Here is a 15,889-nt window from a genome sequence, read left to right as displayed (position 1 = left end):
GTTGCAGGAGGAGGCCATTCTGCCCTTCGAGCCAGCGCCGCCATTCAATGTGATCATGGCTGATCATCCCCAATCAGTACCCCGTTCCTGCCTTCTCCCCATATCCCCTGACTCCGCTATCTTTAAGAGCCCTATCTAGCTCTCTCTTGAAAGTAGAAGAAAGAAAAGAATCCAAATTAGGAAGAATTATGGAAAATTGTGCAGTTGTTCCACTGTTTCGGGTCGAGGCCCTTCTTCAGAAGGAAGTAAGTTCATTAGTTCATAAGCGCTAGGAGCAGAATTAGGCCATTCGGCCCATCGAGTCTACGCCAGTCAATATGTTCTCCACTGCGCACCTGTAGAAGTTCAAGAGAATCCTGGTTGACATGCTGAATCTCCGTAGTCTTTTCAGGAAGTAGACATGGTTGATATGGATTGATGGGCCGAACGGCCTGCTTCCAGGCTATTTCTCACGTCTGAAGTCTAAGCAAGCTTTTAACAAGTAATTAAATAATTTCCACATACTTTGGAAGAAAAAAAGAATGCTGGAACAACTCAGTGGGTCAGGCAGCATCTCTGGAGAACATGGATAGGCGATGTTTTGGGTTGAGACCCTTCATGGTGGTTTAATGGTTCAATTATGTTTTATTGTCACTTGTGCGGAGTGCAAACGCACAGTAAAATTATTTTCTTACACACGGTCCAGTTGAGTATTGTCATACTATCCCCGTGCAAGAGGCGTTATGTTTGGTTTCATCCCCAAACTGAAGCAGGGTCATGACCTTAAAACATTGCCTATACATGTTCTCCAGAGATGCTGCCAGACCCGCTGTGTTACTCCAGCACTCTGTGCCTTCCTCTTTTTAAAAAATGAAATTATACAAAACGGAGTTGTTAAAGATAAATCATCCCCTGCTGTTTGATCTTCAATCCTATTGTGTACCACTGCGTGCCTTTGTAATTAGCTGGTGGCTTCACAGTGAAGAGACAAGTCTACTGAGTTATTTTAGTTCCGAATGCAAGCCCAAAGCTAAGTAATGCTTGAACCATGTCATAGAATTACAGCCCTCCTCCCGAATTTGGACCCTTAACCGTAGAGAGATACGTTGCCAGGAATTTACCATTCAATCAGGGGCAGCAGAAAACAAACCAGATATCTGCATGTTGTCCTTAACGGAAATATCTGTGCATGTTGTACAGTTTAATAAGCACTTACCTCTGGTGAAGTAAAGTATAAATAACGTGTAGCAAGGAACTGCAGATGCCGGTTTACACCGAAGATAGACACAAAATGCTGGAGTAACTCAGCGGGCCAGGCGGCATCTCTGGAGAAAAGGAACAGGTGACACTTTGGGTCGAGACCCTTCTTCCTATTGACAATAAATAGGTGCAGGAGTAGGCCATTCGGCCCTTCGAGCCAGCACCGCCATTCAATGTGATCGTGGCTGATCATCCACAATCACTACCCCGTTCCTGACTTCTCCCCATATCCCCTGACTCCGCAATTTTTAAGAGCCCTATCTAGCTCTCTCTTGAAAGCAATCAGAGAACCCGGCCTCCACCGCCCTCTGAGGCAGAGAATTCTACAGACTCACCACTCTCTGTGAGAAAAAGTGTTTCCTCGTCTCCGTTCTAAATGGCTTACCCCTTATTCTTAAACTGTGTGGCCCCTGGTTCTGGACTCCCCCAACATCGCGAACATGTTTCCTGCCTCTAGCGTGTGTCCAAACCTTTAACAGTCCTATATGTTTCAGTGAGATTACCTCTCATCCGTCTAAACTCCAGAGTGTACAAGCCCAGCTGCTCCATTCTCTCAGCTCCATTCTTGACCAAAAACGTCACCTATTCCTGTTCTCCAGCGATGCTGCCTGACCCGCTGAGTTTGCACTCCAGCATTTTTAGGTCTATTTAAACTATCAATAAATCAATATCAGTGGCAAAAAATGAATGTAAATTGTGGATCCTGAACGCAGTCAGATGTTACTTGCATTCCCTTAATAGGGTGAAATGTTCTGATATTTTTTGTTGTTGCCTCATTCAAATAAGCCACCTGTGAGGTTTAGATTTTTAGACTTTAGACCTTGGAGATATAGCGCGGTGTCAGGCCCTTCGGCCCAACGAGTCCACGCTGACCACCAATACCCGCACACTAATGGGCCTGTCCCACTTACGCAACTTTTTCGGCGACTGCGTCATAGGTCGTTGCAGGTGGCCGAAAGTTTTCAACATGTTGAAAATCCAGCAGCGACCAGAACAAGGTACGACTCTTTGGGCGACTACTCACGACCGTACAGGCTTCACCCCCGTGACATGTCGCCTGTACGGTCGTGAGTCGTCTCCTCAGTCGCCCAAAGAGTCGTAGCGTCTGTCTGGTTGCCGCTGGTTTTTCAACATGTTGAAAGTTTACGGCGCCTATGAAACGGGTGCCGGGCAGTCGCCGAAAAAGTTGTGTAAGTGGGACAGGGCCGTAACACTATCCCACACACTTGGGACAATTTACAATTTTTTAACCGAAGCCAATTCACCTACAAACGCGTGAATCTTTGGAGTGTGGGAGGAAACAGGAGCACCCACAGAGAGCCCATGCGATCTCAGGGGGAACGTACAAACTCCGTACAGACAGCACCTGTAGTCAGGATCAAACCCGGGTCTCTGGCGCTGTAAGGCTGCATCGGGGCTGAGATGGCGCTCCGGTGAGGGTGGCCCGGCGCGGGACTGAGACGGCGCTCCGGTGAGGGTGGCCCGGCTCGGGGTCGAGACGGCGCTCCGGTGAGGGTGGCCCGGCTCGGGGTCGAGACGGCGCTCCGGTGAGGGTGGCCCGGCTCGGGGTCGAGACGGCGCTCCGGTGAGGGTGGCCCGGCTCGGGGTCGAGACGCTCCGGTGAGGGTGGCGGCTCGAGACGGCAGTGAGGGTGGCCCGACTCGGGGTTGAGACGGCGCTCCGGTGGCTGAGGCGGCGTTCCGGCGGCAACCTGATTCCGGGGCTCGTCCGCGGGCTAATGGACGACATCGTCAGGAGCTCGTGGGTCACGGGCTGGTGCCTGTTTTCCGGAGCTCATGCGGCAACAGCTGCGTCCGCTGGACTGGAGGGCGGCAGCTTCGACCACCCCGGGCCGCGGAGCTTGAACCGGCCCGTTCGCGGAGCTCGGTTGAGCCGCGGGACTGACTACCATCGCCCGGTGGGGTAACAACATATCGCCTTCAGCGCAGAGGGAGAATGAGGAAGGAAGAGACAGTAACTTTAAGACTTTTGCCTCCATCACAGTGAGGAGGTGCCTGGTGAACTCACTGTGGTGGATGTTAATTTGTGTTTATTGGGTGTTTTGTTATTTATTATTACATGTATGGCTGCAGGCAACGACATTTCGTTCAGACCGAAAGGTCTGAAAGACAAATAAAGGATCTAATCTAATCTAATCTAATCTAATCTCTACCGCTGTGCCACAGTGCCAACCCTATGGTTTGTAGCAAATGAGTCTGTGTTTAAAAAAGTGAAAATTTCAGCAAAATAAAGACAAAAATAACAAAAAGAACAATTATTTTCTGTTTCAAATGTTTTTCGATTTTCTTATTATAGAAAAAATTACGGAGGAGTTAGTGGAGGAGTTAGTTTATCAGCGAACTTGTTAAGCTTTGATTAATTTTGGCGACCAGAAACATTAAGCATCTTACCATATTATTTATTTTAATGATAGTATTTTAAAGTTGCAAAGTTCCAGCACAAAATGGCTTTGTTATTCATATCACTTCTGCATTCAGTAGAATGGTCATTGTCGAGGAAAGTCAAAAGTCATCATCAAATACATTTTGCTATTTCTTAGGCCAGGATAAGCTACATTGCTGTGTAGCTAATCATTATGCAGAGTTTAGCTCCATTAGCTCTGCGATGTGTTTGTAATCTTTCTAGGGTCATGGTATCCTTGTGTTATAATTACTATGCAGAGATTCAGCTGTTTGATGTATCGTGTCTCTCCCGGAAAAAAACTCTCACAGTAGATTGCATTCTCAGTCTGAAGAAGGGGCTTACCTTTTCCTTCTCTCCAGAGATGCTGCCTGACCCACGGAGTCACTCCAATTTACTGCAGTCTAACTGCAGTGTAAACCGGCATCTGCAGTTGCTTCCGACACATTTCGTCTGTTCCACTGCGAAATCTCCTCACGATATGCCGACATTGACGAGGTTCTCCCCCTCTCTGCTGCACCCTCCCTTGCTGCAACCCACTCTGTGTGGTTCCTCCTGGTCTCTGCAACTTTTTATATCTCTCCTTTCCCTCTTCCCTGTATCTCTCAACCACCGTCCTCCCCCACCCCTGCCCCCCCCCCACCCCCCCCCACCACCCCCCCCCCCCCTCACCCCCCGCCGGCCACTCCCCCCCACACCCTGAGGTCACCATGCGATGATCTAGTATGGACAACCTCATCCTGGGCGCAGATGCGGCGTAGACGGAGGAATTGGGATTAGGGGATAGAGACTTTACAGGAAGCAGGGTGGGACTAGACAATAGACAATAGGTGCAGGAGTAGGCCATTCGGCCCTTCGAGCCAGCACCGCCCTCCACTGTGATCAATGTGATCAATGTAGTCTAGATAGCTACGGGACTCAGTAGGTTTGTAGTAGATGTCGGTCAATAGACTGTCTCCTTGTGATGGAGATGGTGAGATCCAGAAATGGTGGGGAGATGTCGGAGATGGTCCAAGTGAATTTGAGTGCAGGATGGAAATTATTCGTGAAGTTGATGAAGTCAGAGAGTTGTGCATGGGTGCAGAAGGCAGCACCGATGCATTCGTCAATGTAGCGGAGGTAGAGTCAGGGGACAGGGCCAGTGCACACTTGGAACTGTAATTGTTAGACGTACCCAACAAAGAGGCAGGCATAGCAGGGTCATGGGTTTGGAGGATGTGGGAGGAGTTGAAGGATGTTGTTGAGGGTAGGCTGGGCTGAGTATTTTGTATTGGTAGACAAAATTGGCTAGTTCTGTGGTCGAGAAAGAAACGGGAGGGATTTAAGACCCTCCTGGTGGGGGATGGAGGTGTAGAGTGACTGGCCATCCATGGTGAAGATGAGGGAGTGGGGGCCTGGAAAATGACAAAGCGTTGAAGTGACGAAGAGCGTGTGAGGTGTCTTGGACGTAGGTAGGGATGGATTGGACCAGGGGGGAGAGGATGGAGTTGAGGTATGTGGAAATTAACTTGGTGGGACACGAACAAGCAGAAACAATGGGTCTGCCAGGGCAGTTCTGTTCGTGGATTTTGGGAGAGAAGATAAAACTGGGCCGTGAGGGGGTGGGGAACGATGTTTGGAGGCTTTCAAGGGCAGAGATAACTTCAGAAATGGTGTGTGATATTAAGGTCTGGTGCTTGTCTGTGGGCTCATGGTCCAAGGATAAGTAGGAGGAGGTGTCTGAGCGTTGTCTCCTGGCCTCAGGAGAGGTCAGTGTGCCAGACTACCATGGCACCTCCCTCCCTCGTTAGCGGGTCTGATTATCAAGTCGGTGCAGAATGAGCAGATATGTTTGAGAGTAGACAAAATTGCTGGAAAAACTCAGCGGGTGCGGCAGCATCTATGGAGCGAAGGAAAAAGGCGACGTTTCAGTCCGAAACCCTTCTTCAGACCTTTGTCTACCTTCGATTCTCTAGCATCTGCAGTTCCTTCTTGGATATGTTTGAGAAGCAGCATCAGTGTGAGATTTTCGAGGCAGCATTTTGCTGGCTCTCTGACAGTCTTGAGGAATAGGCCGTTCTCTGCTAATTGTAAGGGTGTTGTTTCGGGTCGGGACCCTTCTTCTGAAGAAGTCACCCCGTTCCTTCTCTCCAGAGATGCTGCCTGCCCCGCTGAGTTACTCCAGCTTTTTTTGTGTCTATCTTCGGTGTAAACCAGGAATCTGCGGTTCCTCCCGACACACTCTGCTAATTGTAACCAGATGAAATAACAAGAGTGAAAATGTTTCATTAATGCAATCTTCTCACTTGCATCAAGATGAGCAATGAGGAAGTGGGGGCCCTGGATGGTGAAGTCACTGCTTCTTTTGTACTTCTAAACAACAGCAGGGGGGAAATTTTTTTTTACTCCAGATAAGAAAATCCATTTCACTTCGTAGTAAAATTCCAACTTCTTCCTTTGATCAACAGCTCATGTTTGGCAGCATAAAATGATCATTTCAATTACTGCTTTTATTCACTCACCAGGATAAATTTCCATTTAAAGAAACTTCTAATGGACTTTCATCTCTTGTTTAATCAAAGATTTTGAGTCCATCTAAATTCATAGTTTCTGAGCAGAAGCTTTTTTGTCCTATTAATTTTAGTAGTTTCAATTTGCTGAACGGATGTAATTTATACATAGCGCTACAGAGGAGAAATCGGAGGACAACTCTTCTTTCAGTTTCGATAGTCTAAAACACAAAATATTCCTTTCAGCAGTAATAAGGATACTACTTGTGTTTATAATGTTACAATTTGTTTTATAGTGTTTGAAACATATTTCCTTTGTGTATTAAGTTACACCGCTATTGAGTTTATGTATTATTCCTAATATCTAACAATCATCAAAACCCTCGCAGATTTAATAGGAACCTGAGGGGTAACTTTTTTTTCACACAAAGGGCGGTGGGTGTGTGGAACGAGCTGCCGGAGGAGGCAGTTGAGGTGGGGACTATCGCAATGTTTAGGAAACATTAGACAGGTACATGGATAGGAGAGGTGTAGAGGGATATGGGGCAAACGCAGGCAGGTGGGACTATGTTGGCCGGTATGGGCAAGTTGGGTCGAAGAGCCTGTTGCCACACTGTATCACTCTATGACTTGTCATGTTAAATCATACTTGTGAAGGTATGCCTGTTCCTTTACTATTAAAAGCATTTAAACATTTTTCAACGCAGTAAGTTAGCATAGGTGCATAGTATGAGAGTGAAAACTGAATAACATTTATCTTGCACTGTATAGCCCATTGACCTCTTGTGAAACAGCATGCCTCAATCTGATGACAGGGATTCTATGTTTTCTACTTTATTCTTTATCAATTGTTTAGTTTCAGCATAGAAACGGGCCCTTTGGCCCACTGAGTACATGCTTGGGCAGCTTACAACCCAATAGACAATAGACAATAGATGCAGGAGTAGGCTATTCAGCCCTTTGAGCCAGCACCACCATCCAATGTGATCATCGCTGATCATCCCAAATCAATACCCCGTCCCTGCTTTCTCCCCATATCCCCTGACTCCGCTATCTTTAAGAGCCCTATCTAGCTCTCTCTTTAAGTATCTCTTGAAAGTATCCAGATGACTGGCCTCCACCGCCCTCTGAGGCAGAGAACTCCACACTCTCTGTGAGAAAAAGTGTTTCCTCATCTCTGTTCTAAATGGCTTACCCCTTATTCTTAAACTGTGGCCCCTGGTTCTGATCTCCCCCAACATCAAGAACATGTTTCCTGCCTCTAGCGTGTCCAAACCCTTAATAATCTTATATGTTTCAATAAGTTATCCTCTCATCCTTCTAAACTCCAGTATGTACAAGCCCAGCCGCTCCATTCTCTCAGCATATGACAGTCCCGCCATCCCAGTAATTAACCTTGTAAACCTACGCTGCACTCCCTCAATAGCAAGAATGTCCTTCCTCAAATTAGGGGACCAAAACTGCACACAATACTCCAGGTGTGGTCTCACTAGGGCCCTGTACAACCCAGCGTTATGAATATTGATTTCTCTCATTTCAAGTAACCCCTGAAATCCCTCGCTCTCTGCCCCCCCATTCTCGTCATCCTGCCAGTTCCATTTTTCGCACCCCAAAATCCCTTCATTATCACCTCTTCCACTGCCATCAATTCTAGCTGGTATTGGGCCGAAGGATTTTTCCACGTTCAAACTGAAGGATGCAATTGGTTTTTGGTAATCCTCCGTGTATCACTCTTGTACACAGACCCACAACTACTTAATAATTGATGCGGACTGTGTTATTTCCTCCAGGAGTGTTTTATACAGTTACTGGACGTAAGGACAACAGAGAATTGCATCTTTTGTCAGCCATGCCATTCATCACGTTGACAAGTAAAAAATGCATCTGCCAAAAAATCGATACCAAAATAAGTAAAAATAAAATGTACCTTTGCTGGGAAAAGGGCACTCATTGAAGACAGATCGATTTACTGTGGATATCCAAGTTTATCCATGGTGAAACCCATCCAGTTCTCTTTAATATGACAATGTTTGAGGGATGGTTGCTGATATACTTCCAATAGTCCCCGCTGTTCATCATCTAGATCAACAACAGGAATCGAATCGCATGGAGTGGGAAGACTAGACCGGATGAAAGTCGAAGGGATAAGTTTCTTGTAGGGCGGCACGCTGGAGCCAATGACCCGAATTCGATCCTGACCGCGGGTGCTGTCTGTGTGGAGTTTGCATGTTCTCCCTGAGACTTGCGTGACTTCTCTCCGGATTCTCCAGTTCCCTCCCACACTCCAAAGATGTACAGGTTTGTAAGTTAATTGGCTTTGGGGAAAACAATTGGAAATTGTCCCTAGTGTGTCAAATGGTGCTAGTGTGTGGGGATCGCTGGACGGAGCAGATTTGGTGGGGCTGATGGTGCCTGGTTTTATGCTGTATCTCTAAACTAAACCAAACTTATACTTCAGTCTATTATCTCACCTAAGATAGAGATAAAAAGCTGGAGTAACTCAGTGGTGTCAAGGAGATGCTGCCTGTCCCGCTGAGTAACTCCTGCCATTAGTGTCCATCTTCGGTTTAAACCAGCATCTGCAGTTCCTTCCTACACATATTATCTCACCTAGTTTAATTAATGTCCACTTGAAAACAATTTTTAATGACTGCAGAAATTATTGCCAGTAGATCTTTATGTGTAGCTAAATGACTCTGTTGTGTAGCTACTTACAAACCGAGAAAATTATGTGTGTGAATATCTCTTCTAAGTGAAAGTAAACATTTTTTTGTTGGATTATCTGTTAAATATCTATTAAAATTTTGTGTTCCAGGAGTAATTCTCTCATTTGACCTTCATTGAAAGACAGCACGGAAACAGGCAACAGGCCCTTCGGCCCACCGGCTCCACGCCAAACATCGATCACCCGTTCACACTAACGTTACCCCACTGTCACAGCCACTCCCTACACGTTGGGGGCAAGCTACAGAGAGGGCCAATTAACCTAAAAATCCACACGTCTCCGGGATGTTGGAGGAAACCGGAGCACCACGGGACCAGAGAGAGAGAGCATGCAAACTCCACACAGACAGCATCCAAGGTCAGGATCGAACCTGTGTCTCTGGCGCTGTGAGGCAGCAGCTCTACACGCTGTGCCACTGTGTACCGCCCCCCCCCCCCCCCCGAGTTCAGAACCTATTTGCTATTTCATAAAATTGATGATGCCAGAACCTTAGAGCCCTTTGCGAATATTTCCAGCATTTTTACAACAATACCAAGAATTTTTGATTCAGTTGGTGCATAACGACATCATAGAAAATACAATTCAATCACAATAAGGAGATACAGGGTATACTCATGATGGAACGGCAGCTTTAGTCCTTCAGAGGTGAAGTTGTTTACCCAACAGTAACTCCGCTGATTTCCTACGAGTCCATTTTGTGCTCCAGGGCAAGACCAATTTCACCTTCTCTTCCTTTTGTAAATTTGCTGAGCGTTGCTTCTGTTGAAATCAAGACCTGAAAGTCCATTAAGAAAGTGAAAAACATCAGTGGCTGATGAGTTTCCAGAGAGCCAAATAACACTTCTTGCTTTCCGTCCTTCAAGCTAATGTCAGATTCAGATTAAAGATGGACACATTATGCTGGAGTAACTCAGCCGTGACGGTCTAACCCACTGAGTTCCTCCAACACTTCAGATTCAGATTCAGATTCAGATGTTATTGTCATTGTACAGTGTACAGTACATAGACAACGAAATGCAGTTAGCATCTCCCTGGAAGAGCGAACATAGAATAATGAGAAATAAATAAATATAGGTACATACAGTTGCAGTAGTGCAATTTTTCTGGGGGGAAATTTTTGCCCTTTAAAAAAATGTTGTCTCCCTTTTAAAAAATGTATAGAATATTTCAAATTCATTTATTATGGAGGTACATTTGCAATGACCAGGTTCAGGAATAGCTACTTCCCCACAGCCATCAGGATATTAAACTTGGCTCGGACAAAACTGAACCATTTTGTGTTATTTGCACTTTATCAGTTTATTTATTCAGGTGTATATTTACGTATATAATGGCATATGGACACACTGATCTGTTTTGTAGTCAATGCCTACTATGTTAGGTTGTGCTGAAGCAAAGCAAGAATTTCATTGTCCTATCAGGGACACATGACAATAAACTCTCTTGACTTGACTACATTTAGTTGCATTTCCTTGTCCAAAATACTAAATAAGAGGTGGTAAACTACAGATAGCTTTTACAATGAGTTTGTTGTAGATCAGTGGTTCTTAACCTGAGGGTCAGGACCCCCAGGGGGGCTCGTTTGGGGGGGACATGAAGAGGTCATAAATAACATAGGTAATCAAAATTCTGGAGAAACTCAGCGGGTGCGGCAGCATCTATGGAGCGAAGGAAATCGGCAACGATTTTGGGCCGAAACCCTTCTTCAGACTGATGCAGGGTGGGGGGGGGGGGGGGCAGAGAGCCCATTTTTAGGAGCCTAACAAAGATACCACATACAGTATTTTGCTTGCTTATGTATGCCAAAAAGGTTAAGAACTACTGTTGTAGATTGATAGCAAAGATGAGTAATATCTAAGATAGACACAAAAAGCTGGTAGTAACTCAGAGGGACAGGCAGCATCTACCTGTACTTTACCATAGAGAAGGAATGGGAATCTACCAGAGGTGCTGCCTGACCCGTTGAGTTACTCCAGCATTTTGTGTCTATCTTCGATGTAAACCAGAATCTGCAAATTACTATCCATATTTCTCCTGCTAGTGAAAATGAAAAAAATTGCAAAAAATTCATAATTGCCAGTAGATATCGTTGTTATACATTTGGTTAAGATTTGGGAGCGATGTTTCCTTCGCCCATTATCTTCATTATCTGTATGATTTATTTGTGTGAAAATGTTTCGAAGAGGAATCTGTTTACTAACGGATACAACCAAGATTTTTTGTTGCGGATATCGTGAAATGATAGCGCCACACTGTGGTGTAACTCAGCGCTGCACTGTACAGTGTGGTGCTACCACTTGTAAGGTACCAAGCATTCAGCCCATGTCTAATATTCAGGCATCATATGCTCAAAAAGACAGCAAGAAAAATGGCAAAATATCAGGCTTGAGAAGGGTCCTTCCATAAGCTAGGGTTCTGCCTCTTCCCCATTGCGGACATTGGACTTTTTTGCATATCTTTCATTCATTTACATAGAAACATAGAAATTAGATGCAGGAGTAGGCCATTCGGCCCTTCGAGCCTGCACCGCCATTCAATATGATCATGGCTGATCATCCAACTCAGTATCCCGTACCTGCCTTCTCTCCATACCGTCTGATCCCCTTAGCCACAAGGGCCACATCTAACTCCCTCTTAAATATAGCCAATGAACTGGCCTCGACTACCCTCGGTGGTAGAGAGTTCCAGAGATTCACCACTCTGTGTGAAAAATGTTTTTCTCATCTCGGATTTGCATTCTATATCTCTCGATATCTCTCGTTTCCCCTTCACCTGGCTCTTAGTTTGAAGAAGAGTTTTGACCCGAAACGTCACCTATACCTTTCCCCCAGAGATGCTGTGTGGCCCGCTGAGTTAGTTCAGCATTTTGTGTCTATCTATTGTCAAAGAAGTGTCCCACCCCGGTCATTCCTTCTTCTCCCCGCTCCAGTCCGGCAGAAACATGAAAGCGCACATCGCCAATCTCAGAAACAGCATCTTCCCCTCTGTTATCAGGCTTCTGAACGGTCCTTCCATAAGCTAGGGTACTGTCCCATTCACCTCTACCCCATTGCGGACATTGGACTTTGTCTATGGAACTGATGCACTACAATGCTGAGAACTATATTCTACACTCTGTATCTTCCCCTTCACTCTGTCTATTGTACTTGAGTTTGTCTTGATTGTATTGATGTACAGCATCTTATGATCTAGCATGCAAAACAAAGCTTTTCACTTTACCTCAGCAGACGGGAGAATAATGAACGTAAAGCGTAGAATGGGTGATCGATGGTCGGCATGGACTCGGTGGGCCGAAGGGCCTGTTTCCATGCTGTATCTCAAAACTAAACAAAACGTGTTCATTCAGAAGCTTAGTAGCTCAGTACTCCAGAACCAGGGGCCACAGTTTAAGATTAAGGAGTAAGCCATTTAGAACGGAGACAAGGAAACACTTTTTCTCACAGAGAGTGGTGAGTCTGTGGAATTCTCTGCCTCAGAGGACGGTGGAGGCCGGTTCTCTGGATGCTTTCAAGAGAGGGCTAGATAGGGCTCTTAAAGATAGTGGATTCAGGGGACATGGGGAGAAGGCAGGAACTGGGCACTGATTGGGGATGATCAGCCATGATCACATTGAATGGCAGTGCTGGCTCGTAGGGCCGAATGGCCTACTCCTGCACCTAATGAGCTGCCGGAGGACGTAGATGAAGCATGTACAATCACAACTTTTAAGAAACATTTAGACAGGTACATGGATAGGACAGATTGAGAGAGATATTGGCCAAACACAGGCAGGTGGGACTAGTGTAGATGTGACATGTTGTGGAACTCCTGCACCTATTGTCTATTGTCTATTGTTATGGTAAAAACCCTGATATAATAACATTTAAATAATTTAACATGCCTAAAGTTGAATTCAGAGCACAGCAAAGATTATAAATGGAGTTTGTTGCCATCTATGGGTTGAGGTAACTTTCACTGCAGTTATCTCAGCCTTCATTTCACTGGCTATCAGTTTTGCACGAGAAAACATAATCAGCCTTCCAACGGCTTCTGTAAGTGTTTACTTTTGTTCAGATTCATCGACTTAAAATTAATTTATTCTATAAAGTACATTCCATGAAAGGAAGCTCATAAAACGTGACTTTGGCAGACAGATTTTTCAAACCAACATGAAGAAAGGCACAAAAAGCTGGAGTAACTTTTCAGGTCGAGACCCTTCTTCAAACTCTTACAGTGTGGAAACAGGCTCTTCAGCCCAACTTGCCCACACGTTCCACACCATGTCCCATCTACACTAGCCCCACCTGTCTGTGTTTGGCCCATATCCCTCTATATCTGTCCTATCCATGTACCTGTCTAAATGTTTCTTAAACGTTGTGATAGTACATACCTCATCTACCAACTCTGGCAGCTCATTCCATGCACCTACCATCCTTTGTGTAAAAAAGTTGCCCCTTAGAGTTGCATCTTAAATCTTCCCCCTGTAAGCTCCTATCTCACCAGGGACTAACTTACTGAACCAAGTTACTGTTGTGTGGTGTCTTTTTAAATTGCTGTTTCTTCTTTTTTTTTCTCCCACAAATATGTAATTCTATTCTATTTTGTAGTCTTTTTGCACGATCCGCAGGCATTGACACTTTTCATTTCACTACAAATCTCGTATGCGTATGTGACAAATAACTTGACTTGACTTGACTTCTCACCTTAAACCTCTGCCCTCTGGTTCTTGAATCTCACGCTCTGGGTAAAAGACTCGATCTATTCCTCCCATGATATGTGTAGCAAATGCATTTGCAAAAGCTTTACTTTGCAAAATGAGATATACATCACATTACAAATATATTTCATTTAGAAGCATATACTTCGAGAGGATGTACAACGGGTCTCAATGGCTCAGGAGTAGCTCAACGGGTCGGGGGCATCTGTAGTTTAGTTTCATTTACAGATAAAGTGCCGGACCAGGCCCTTCGGCCCACCGAGTCCGCACCAACCACTGTCCTACACACACTAGGGACAATTTACATTTACACCAAGCCAATTAACCTACAAACCTGTACGCCTTTGGAGTGTGGGAGGAAACCAAAAATCTCAGAGAAAACCCACGTGGTCATGGGGAGAACGGACAACCTCCACGCAGACAGCACCAGTAGTCGGGATCGAACCCGGGCCTCTGGCGCTGTAAGGCAGTAGCTCTACCGCTGCACCAGCGTGCCGCCCACCGCTGTTTTTCTCTGGAGAAAAAGTATGGTGAAGTTTCAGGTCGGGACCTAAATTCCCTGCCACAGAGGGCAGTGGAGGCCAGGTCACTGGATGGATTTAAGAGAGAGTTAGATAGAGCTCTAGGGGCTAGTGGAGTCAAGGGATATGGGGAGAAGGCAGGCACGGGTTATTGATAGGGGACGATCAGCCATGATCACAATGAATGGCGGTGCTGGCTAGAAGGGCCAAATGACCTCCTCCTGCACCTATTTTCTATGTCTATGACCTTAAGGAGATGGACTAATATTTATAAATTAGCCACGTTTCAAGATAGAAAGATCAGTTTAGCATGTGACATAACAAGAACTAATGGGTCAGTGGATTTGTAGAATCATAACATTTTGCCACTAGTTTGTACTAAAATAATTCATGTTATTTTTGCTTACATTTTCAAGATTTGATCACAAGTTATGATGTTTCATTCTGTAACTGTTGGTGTTCGCCAGAATTATTTCAGGGTAGGAAAGCATCTTGTGATCTGTGTGAGGTATTTCTCACCTCGTTTTGATTGCTGCTCAAGTATTGCTGTTCACAAACTTACAGCCAGTTCCAAAGCAGCGGAATAATAAAGAACATGATCTGACACACAAAATAAAAGCAGACAAAATGTTTTCCAGTCAATTGACTTATAACCATATAACCATATAACAATTACAGCACGGAAACAGGCCATCTCGGCCCTACAAGTCCGTGCCAAACAACTTTTTTCCCTTAGTCCCACCTGCCTGCACTCATACCATAACCCTCCATTCCCTTCTCATCCATATGCCTATCCAATTAATTTTTAAATGATACCAATGAACCTGCCTCCACCACTTCCACTGGAAGCTCATTCCACACCGCTACCACTCTCTGAGTAAAGAAGTTCCCCCTCATATTACCCCTAAACGTCTGTCCCTTAATTCTGAAGTCATGTCCTCTCGTTTGAATCTTCCCTATTCTCAAAGGAAAAAGCTTGTCCACATCAACTCTGTCTATCCCTCTCATCATTTTAAAGACCTCTATCAAGTCCCCCCTTAACCTTCTGCACTCCAGAGAATAAAGACCCAATTTATTTTAAATGATACCAATGAACCTGCCTCCACCACTTCCACTGGAAGCTCATTCCACACCGCTACCACTCTCTGAGTAAAGAAGTTCCCCCTCATATTACCCCTAAACTTCTGTCCCTTAATTCTGAAGTCATGTCCTCTCGTTTGAATCTTCCCTATTCTCAAAGGAAAATGCTTGTCCACATCAACTCTGTCTATCCCTCTCATCATTTTAAAGACCTCTATCAAGTCCCCCCTTAACCTTCTGCGCTCCAGAGAATAAAGACCTAACTTATTCAACCTATCTCTGTAACTTAGTTGTTGAAACCCAGGCAACATTCTAGTAAATCTCCTCTGTACTCTCTCTATTTTGTTGACATCCTTCCTATAATTGGGCGACTAAAATTGTACACCATACTCCAGATTTGGTCTCACCAATGCCTTGTTCAATTTTAACATTACATCCCAGCTTCTATACTCAGACTTGATGGAACAACTACAGCCGATATCTGAGGAAGGATGTGCTGGCTCTGGGGAGGATCCCACGAATGAGTGTGGAAGAAGGAACTGCAGATGCTGGAAAATCGAAGGTAGACAAAAATGCTGGAGAAACTCAGCGGGTGAGGCAGCATCTACGGAGCGAAGGAAATAGGCGACGTTTCGGGTCAAGACCCTCCTTCAGACTGATGTGGGGGGAGGGGGGTCGGGAAGAAGAAAGGAAGAGGCGGAGACAGTGGGTTGTGGTA

At 45.2% G+C, this 15,889-nt stretch overlaps 1 long non-coding RNA gene across 2 annotated transcripts in view; it reads left to right on the top strand.

Moving 5' to 3' along the window:
• LOC129707515 (uncharacterized) overlaps positions 1-15,889 on the top strand; it is a 127,142-nt gene that overhangs the window by 97,586 nt on the left and 13,667 nt on the right. For both annotated transcript variants that reach the window (XR_008725194.1, XR_008725193.1), the window contains one exon: positions 8,965-9,231. This is a non-coding gene — a long non-coding RNA (uncharacterized LOC129707515). The remainder of the gene's footprint in view (positions 1-8,964; positions 9,232-15,889) is intronic.

Source organism: Leucoraja erinacea, chromosome 21 (genome assembly GCF_028641065.1).
Source record: "Leucoraja erinacea ecotype New England chromosome 21, Leri_hhj_1, whole genome shotgun sequence".
NCBI lineage: Eukaryota > Metazoa > Chordata > Chondrichthyes > Rajiformes > Rajidae > Leucoraja > Leucoraja erinaceus.
The sequence above is the reverse complement of the archived record's forward strand: the minus strand, read 5'-3'. Positions and strand labels throughout refer to the sequence as shown.